We start from the raw sequence: 7,861 nt of genomic DNA on the forward strand, positions 1-7,861 counted from the left end.
GCTCTTCTTCTGTTCCAGTGGTCTATGTGTCTGTTTTTGTGCCAGTACCATGCGTCTTTGTGTGATCACAGCTTTGTAGTACAGCTCTCGAACCGGCATTGTGATGCCCCCAGCTTTGTTTTTCCTTTCAACAGTTCCTTGGTGATTTGGGGCCTTTTCTGGGCCATACAAATTTAAGGACTTATTTGTTCCAATTGTGGAAAAATGTCATCGGTATTTTAATCGGGATAGATTAAAGTGTAGATTAGCTCGTGGGAGGAACACATTTTAACTATGTTAATTCTTCTGATCCAAGAGCATGGAATATCTTTCCATCTTTTTTATGTCTTCCTTAATGTCTTTCAAGAGTGATTTATAGTTTCTAGAATATAGTCCTTACGTCTCTGGTTAGTTAATTCCAAGGTAACGATGGTTTTGGTGCTATTGTAAATGGATGATTCTCAATTTCTCTTCTTCGTCTCGTTATTTCAAAAGAAATGCAACTGATTTCTGAGCATTGATTTTGTATCCCGCCACATGTTAATGAATCTGTTTCTATAACTCTAATAGTTTGGGAGGGCTTTTGGGTTTTCCATATAAGTATCATGTCATCTGCGAAGGAGACATTTTGACTTCTTCTTTGCCGATTTGAATACCTTTTGATCCCTTTTGTCATCTGATTGCTGTTGCAAGGACTTCTAGTACTATGTTGAATAATAGGCAAGAGTGGGCATCCTTCTAACGAAAGTTCCTATCATTGGGAAGGAAAGGCTTCCAGCTTTTCCCCATTGAGAATACTATCTGTGGTATTTTCATAGATGGCTTTTATGAGATTGGAGAAATGTACCTCTCTTCCTACACCTGAAGGGTTTGATCAGGAAAGAATGCTGTATTTGTGTCAAATGCTTTTTCGCATCGAAGAGGATCATATGGTTCCTGGGAGTCTTTTTCTTGTTGATATGGGATGTATCACGCTGATTGATTTTCGAATATTGAACCACGCTGCATCCCAGGTATGAATCCCACCTTGATCGTGATGGATAATCTTTAATGAACTGTTGGATTCTATTAGCAAGTATCTTGTTGAGATTTGGCATCCATATTCATTGGAAATCTGTCTGTAATTCTCCTTTTGATGGGGCCTTTCGGTTTGGGGATCAAGGTAATATTGGCCTCATAGAATGAGTTTGGTAGCTTCTCTGTTTCTATTTTTGAAATAGCTTTAGGAGAATAGGTATTATTTCTTCTTTGAATGTTTGGTAGAATTCCCCAGGAAATCCGTCCGGCCTGAGTTTTGTTATTTGGAAGGTTGTTTTTCACTGACTCAATTTCTTCATAATTAATTGGCCTGTTTAAGAAATCAATTTCTTCCCTGTTTCAATCCTTGGTAGTTTATAGGTTTCAGGAAGACCATCTCTTCCAGATTGCTTAGTTTATTGGCATAGTGTTGATAAAAATAAATAACAATCCTTCCAATTTCAATGGTGTTCATCGTGACCCTCTCCTTTTCATTCATAATTTTAATAATCTGGGTCCTTTCTCTTTCTTTGGATAAGTCTTTGCCAAGTGGTCTGTCAATTATTATTCTCTCAATGAACCAGCTTCTAGTTCTGTTGATCTGCTCTACTGTACTTCTGGTTTCTGCTTGATTGATTTCAGTTCTAATTTTGTTCAACTGCTTCCTCGTGTGATTAGCCTGTCCCTCTGTTGTTCTAGCTTTTTGAGGTGAGAATATAAAACTGCATTTAGATTTTTCTATTCTTTTGAGTGAGGCTTGGATGGCTATGTATTTCCTTAGGACTGCCTTTGCAGTATCCATAGGTTTTGAACCGTTGATTTTCATTCTCATTGGTCTCCATATAAATGTTTGATTTGATTTTGATTTCCTGGTTTACTCGGTCAATTCTGAGCAGGATGGTTCTTAGTCCTGCAAGTTTTGAGTTTCTTCCAAATTTTTCCTTGTGGTTGAGTTCCAATTTCAGAGCTTTGTCCGGTCTGAGAATATGCAGGGATAATCTCAATCTTTTGGTATCGGGTGAGATCTGTTTTGTGTCCCAGAACATGGTTATGTCTGAGAATGTTCCATGGGCATTAGAATAGAATGAGTATTCTTTGCCATGCAGTGTTCTAAATATATCTATGAGGTCCAACTGGTCGAGTATGGTCATTCAAAGCCTTTACTTTTGCCTAGTTTTTGCCAGGGTGTTCTGTCTATTTCCGATAGTGGAGTGTTGAGGTCCCCTACTATTAATGTATTTTTATTTTATATGTTCTCTTTATTGTGTAAGAGTTTGGTTAGTATTTGCTTGCTCCCTGTTGGGGCCATATATATTTATAATTGTCATATCCACTTGTTGAATACCTTTAAGAATAATATAGTGCCCTTCTGCATCTCTAACTATAGTCTGTAGTTCAAAATCCAATTTATCTGATATGAGAATTGCTACCCCAGCTTTCTTTTTGAGGTCCATTTGCGTGAAAGATGGTACTCCATCCCCTTACTCTCAGTCTGAATGCATCTTGGGTTCGAAATGAGTCTCTTGTAGACAAATAAAATGGATGGGTCATGTCTTTTATCCAATCTGCAACCCTGTGGTGCTTTTAAGAGAATTTGCTATTCATATTTAGATTGAGTACTGAGAGATATGCTTAATGATGCCATGTTGTCAGTAAAGTCTTTGTATTGGCTGTGACTTTCTGTTCTGTATCACTTTGGGGCCTTTTTACTTTTATAGAACCCCGTAATATCTCCTGTAGGGCTGGCTTGCGTGGTTACGAAATTGGTTAGTGACTGGCAATTCTGAAATGTCTTTATTTCTCCATCATTCTGAATGACAGCCTTGCTGGATAAAGGATCCTTGGCTGCATGTTTTCTCTGAAAGAGCTTTAAAAATGCTCCCCAACCCTTTCTCTCATTCCAGGTCTGTGTAGACAGGTCTGAGTAATTCTGATGCCTTTACCTTGGTACGTGAGGAATTTCTTTGCCCTGGCTGCCAATACTGTATCCTTGATCTAATATTTGCGAAATGCACTATGACGTGACGGGCGAGGTTTGCATGGTTGAGCTTGGGAGGGGTCCTCTGCCTCTTGACACCGAATGTTTGTTTCCCTTTAGATTAGGGAAGTTTTCAGCTCAATTGTTCAAATATCTCTTCTAGACCTCTGTTTTTCTCCACCCCCCTCAGGGATGCCGATGATTCTAACATTGCCTCATTTCATTGAGTCAGTAATCTCCGTAGGCCATGCATTCGGGCATGGATTTTTTTAGGACCATCTTCTATTTTCATTTTTCCTCTTAACTCCATCCTCCAATTCACTAATCACGTTTCCTTCTGCCTTCGGTGACCCTGGCTGTTAGAGACCTCAGTTAGACTCCAATGCTCTATGAGATTTTTAAGTTTCTGTAATTCAATTCATTTCTGCCCTTGAGATTCTATATTTCAGACCTTCGTTAATGCAATTTTTTCACACCTCTTGACTTATTTGCATCGCTAACACTCTGAATCTTCTGACTAATTTAGCTTATATCCATATCCATATTGTTCTTTTGGCAGAGCACATGTCTCGATTCTTTTCTTTGCTGGGGGGGCTTCTCTTGTCATTCTGATGAGGAGAGGTTGCGGGGTTGTCCAGAGCCCAAATTATTGACTGGGTCCCAGGCTGTGCCCCTTGTTTTATAGGGATCTTAGGGATGTGGGCTTCTTCTTTAAAGATTTTATTTATTTATTTATCTGAGAGAGAGACAGACAGACAGTCAGCAAGAACAGGAACAGAAGCAGGAGAGTGAGAGAGGAAGAAGCAGGCTCCCAGCGGAGGAGCCTGATGAGGGACTCCTTTCCGGAACGCTGGGATCACGCCCAAGCCGGAGACAGGCACTCAATGACTGGGCGCCCACCCAGGTTTCCGGTTGTGGGCTTTTGATTTTCAGCCTGCCTTCTCTGTTCTGGGGGAGGGGCCTGCCGCACCGACACCAGGGCAACCCTGTTTGGGTAGAGTCTCCGTGTCCCCGCGAGGGGGGGATGGGGGATGGGCACGCCAAGCTGGTATTTCCAGGCTTTTTGTTCTCTGCTGTTTTCCTGGCGGTCGGCTGTCTTCCTTCTGAGAGTCAGAGCAGCAGAGGCTGCATTGTCACAGAAGAGAGATTGCGGCCCCGCTCTCCACTGATTGATGTTCTGGCTATACTTTTACTCTTGTTACTGTGTTGGTGCTGCTCAACCCTGCAGCGTCCCGGGATGTGCCCCCACCACCCTGCGCCTCTGCCCTCACTCTCAGGGCCGGCGCATCTCTGTCCTTTGTGCTCTAATGCCTCCAGCCACCGTCGCCTCTGCGCGCTCCCGGTCTCTGCGGTTCAGCAGTCTATGCCCAGCCACACCGGCCGCCCCGCGCCTCCCGGGTCTCCCGGTCTCAGTCTATGCCCAGTGAGCACACCGGGATTCCGAGCTCGTGGAGAGCTTCTGGTAGGCGCGCCAGCACCGGTTCAGGGTCTCAGTTCGTTGTTTCACGGGTGCCGACCGCGAGTCCGCCCGCTCCCCCGTGCAGGTGGCCTCCGCCAGCCGCCAGCCGCCCCGCTGCACGCCTGGGAGCTCCCTGTCTCAGTCTGGATCCCTGCGGAGCACACCGGGATCTTCTGGGTGTTCCGCGTAGATGCCTGGTGGCGCACGTTCACGGCTCACCGGTCTCAGTCCGCTCTCTCGCGGGTGCCCACCATGGGTCCGCCCGCTCCCCCTTGCAGGTCGCTGCCACTTCCTGGCGCCCAAACGCGGCGGCTCCCTACCCCTTCCGTTTATCTTCTGATATCTGTGTGTGGTTTTATGGCTCCCCTGTTGGTATCACCTTTCAATACTCAGCGCTGGAGTGTTCATTTTGTAGAGATCCAGGATGCATCATCCTGCGTCTCAGGCTGATTCCGTGGTTATTTAGGCTGGTCTGTTACCTATCCAGCTTGACTCAGGGGACCGTCTGAAAAAGGGGTCCCCTACTCCTCTGCCATCTTAACTCCTCCCTAATTCATTGATTTCTGCTCTAATCTTGGTCAACTGTTTCCTCGTGTGTGGATTAGGCCTGTCCCTCTGTTGCTGTTCCAGCTTCTTGAGGTGAGAATATAAAAACTGCATTTTAGATTTTTCTATTCTTTTGAGTGAGGCTTGAGCTTATTATGTATTTCCCCCTTAGGACTGCCTTTGCAGTATCCCATAGGTTTTGGACCATTGTGTTTTCATTCTCATTGATCTCCATAAATTGTTTAAATGGATTTTTGATTTCCTGGTTTATCAAATCATTCCTGAGCAGGATGGTTCTTAGTTTCCAAGTGTTTGAGTTTCTTCCAAATTTTTCCTCGTGGTTGAGTTTCAATTTCAAAGCGTTGTGGTCTGACAATATGCAGGGAATAATTTCAGTCTTTTGGTATCGTTTGAGACCTGCTTTGTGACCCAGAACATGGTCTATTCTTGAGAATGTTCCATGGGCATTAGAATAGAATGAGTATTCTTTGGTTCTGGGGTGTAGTGTTCCATATATATCTATGAGGTCCAACTCGTCGAGTATAGCATTCAAAGCTCTTGTTTCTTTGCTGATTTCTTGCCTAGGTGATCTGTCTATTTCTGATAGTGGAGTGTTGAGGTCTTCTACTATTAGTGTATTTTTATCTATATGTGTCTTTATTGTGGTTAAGAGTTGGCTTGTGTATCTTGCTACTCCCCTGTTGGAGGCATATATATTTATATTTGTCAAATCCACTTGTTGGATACATCCTTTAAGAATAATATAGTGCCCTTCTGTGTCTCTAACTATAGTCTTTAGTTTAAAATCCAATCTGTCTGATTTGAGAATTGCTACCCCAGCTTTCTTTTGAGGTCTATTTGCATGAAAGATGGCATTCCATCCCTTTACCTTCAGTCTGAATGTATCTTTTGGTTCAAAATGAGTCTCTTGTAGACAGCAAGTGGATGGGTCATGTCTTTTTATCCAATCTGCAACCCTGTGGTATTTTATGGGAGCATTTAGGCCATTTCCATTGAGACTGATTATTGAGAGATATGATTTTAATGATGCCATGTTGCCAGTAAAGTCTTTGTTTCTATAGATTGTGACTTTGTGTTCTGTATCACTCTTGGGGCCTTTTTACTTTTATAGAACCCCCCTTAATATCTCCTGTAGGGCTGGTTTCGTGGTTACGAAATTGGTCAATGACTGGCAATTCTGGAAGGTCTTTATTTCTCCATCAATTCTGAATGACAGGCTTGCTGGATAAAGGATTATTGGCTGCATGTTTTTCTCTGACAGAGCTTAAAATGCCCCCCCAACCCTTTCTCTCATTCCAGGTCTGTGTAGACAGGTCTGACGTAATTCTGATACCTTTGCCTTGGTACGTGAGAAATTTCTTTGCCCTGGCTGCTTTCAATACTGTATCCTTGGTTCTAATATTTGCAAATTGCAGTATGATGTGACATTGCGTAGGTTTGTCATGGTTGAGCTTGGGAGGGTTCCTCTCTGCCTCCTCGATACGAATGTTTGTTTCCCTTGCTAGATTAGGGAAGTTTTCAGCTACAATTTGTTCAAATATCTCTTCTAGACCTCTGTTTTTCTCCATCCCCTCGGGGATGCCGATGATTCTGACATTGGAACGTCAGTAATCTCCCCTAACCTACTTTCCTGAGCATGGATTTTTTTGAGTCCAGATTCTATTTTAGCTTTCTCCTCTACTAACCCATCATTCAATTCGCTGATACGTTCTTCTGCCTCATTCACCCTGGCCATCAGAGCCTCTAGTTTTGACAGCATTTGGCTCATAGAATTTTTAATTTCTGCCAAATTCACTCTCATTTCCGCCCTTAGAGATTCTATATTCTCATTAACATTCTCATTAAAACTTTTTTCAAGTCTACACATCATCTTGACCATTGTTACTCTGAACTCCATTTCTGATAATTTGGTTATATCCATATCCCTTAGTTCTGTGGCAGAGGCCACAGACTCATTGTCTTTTCTTTGCTGGGGGGGAGTTGTCCTTCTCGTCATTCTGATGTGGAGAGGTTGTGGGGTTGTCCAGAGCCAAAATTATTGACCGGGACCCAGGCTGTGCACCCTTGTTTTATAGGGATCTTAGGGATGTGGGCTTCTTGATTTTTCAGCCCTCCTTCTGGGGAAGGGGCCTGCCGCGCCGATACTCAGGCAACCCTGTTTGGGTAGAGTCTCCGTGTCCACTGCGAGGGGGTTGGGGGTGGGCACACTGTGAGCCCGTATTTCCGGGCTTTTGTTCTCTGGCAGCTTTCCCTAGCAGTTTTCTGTGCCTCTTCTGAGAGTCAGAGCAGCAGTGGCCAAATCTCAGCCTGTGTCTCAGAACAGAGGGATCGCGGACCGTTCTCCACTGATGTTCTGGCCATTTTAACTCTGTTTCTGTTGGTGCTGCTCAACCCAGCAGCATCCTGGGATGTGTGCCCCACACCTGGCATCCCAGCCCTCACTTACCGGCCCGGCCCATCTCTGTCCTTTGTGTTTCTAACACCGCCAGCAGCCAGCCATCAGCTGCCCCCATGCACTCCCAGAGCTCCCAGTCTCAGTCTGGTTCCTGTGAGCACACTGGCGTTCCGTTTCAGTCTGGAGGCCTGCGTTCCCCGGCTCACGGTCTCAGTCTGCTCTCTCGAGGGTGCCGGTCCTCGAGTCTGCCCATTCCCCCGTGCAGGTGGCTACCGCTTCCCGGCACCCGAACTCGGCAGCTCCCTCCCCCTTCTGTTTATCTTCTGATATCTGTATGCGGTTTCACGGCTCCCTGCTTTGTACCTCAATATTCATCGCTGGAGCTGTTCATTTGTAGAGATCCAGATGTATCTTCCTGTGTCTCAGGCTGATTCCATGGATGTTCAGGCTGGTTTGGTACCTATCC

This window comes from Ursus maritimus (genome assembly GCF_017311325.1).
Source record: "Ursus maritimus isolate PB19 chromosome X unlocalized genomic scaffold, ASM1731132v1 scaffold_X1, whole genome shotgun sequence".
Taxonomy (NCBI): Eukaryota; Metazoa; Chordata; class Mammalia; order Carnivora; family Ursidae; genus Ursus; species Ursus maritimus.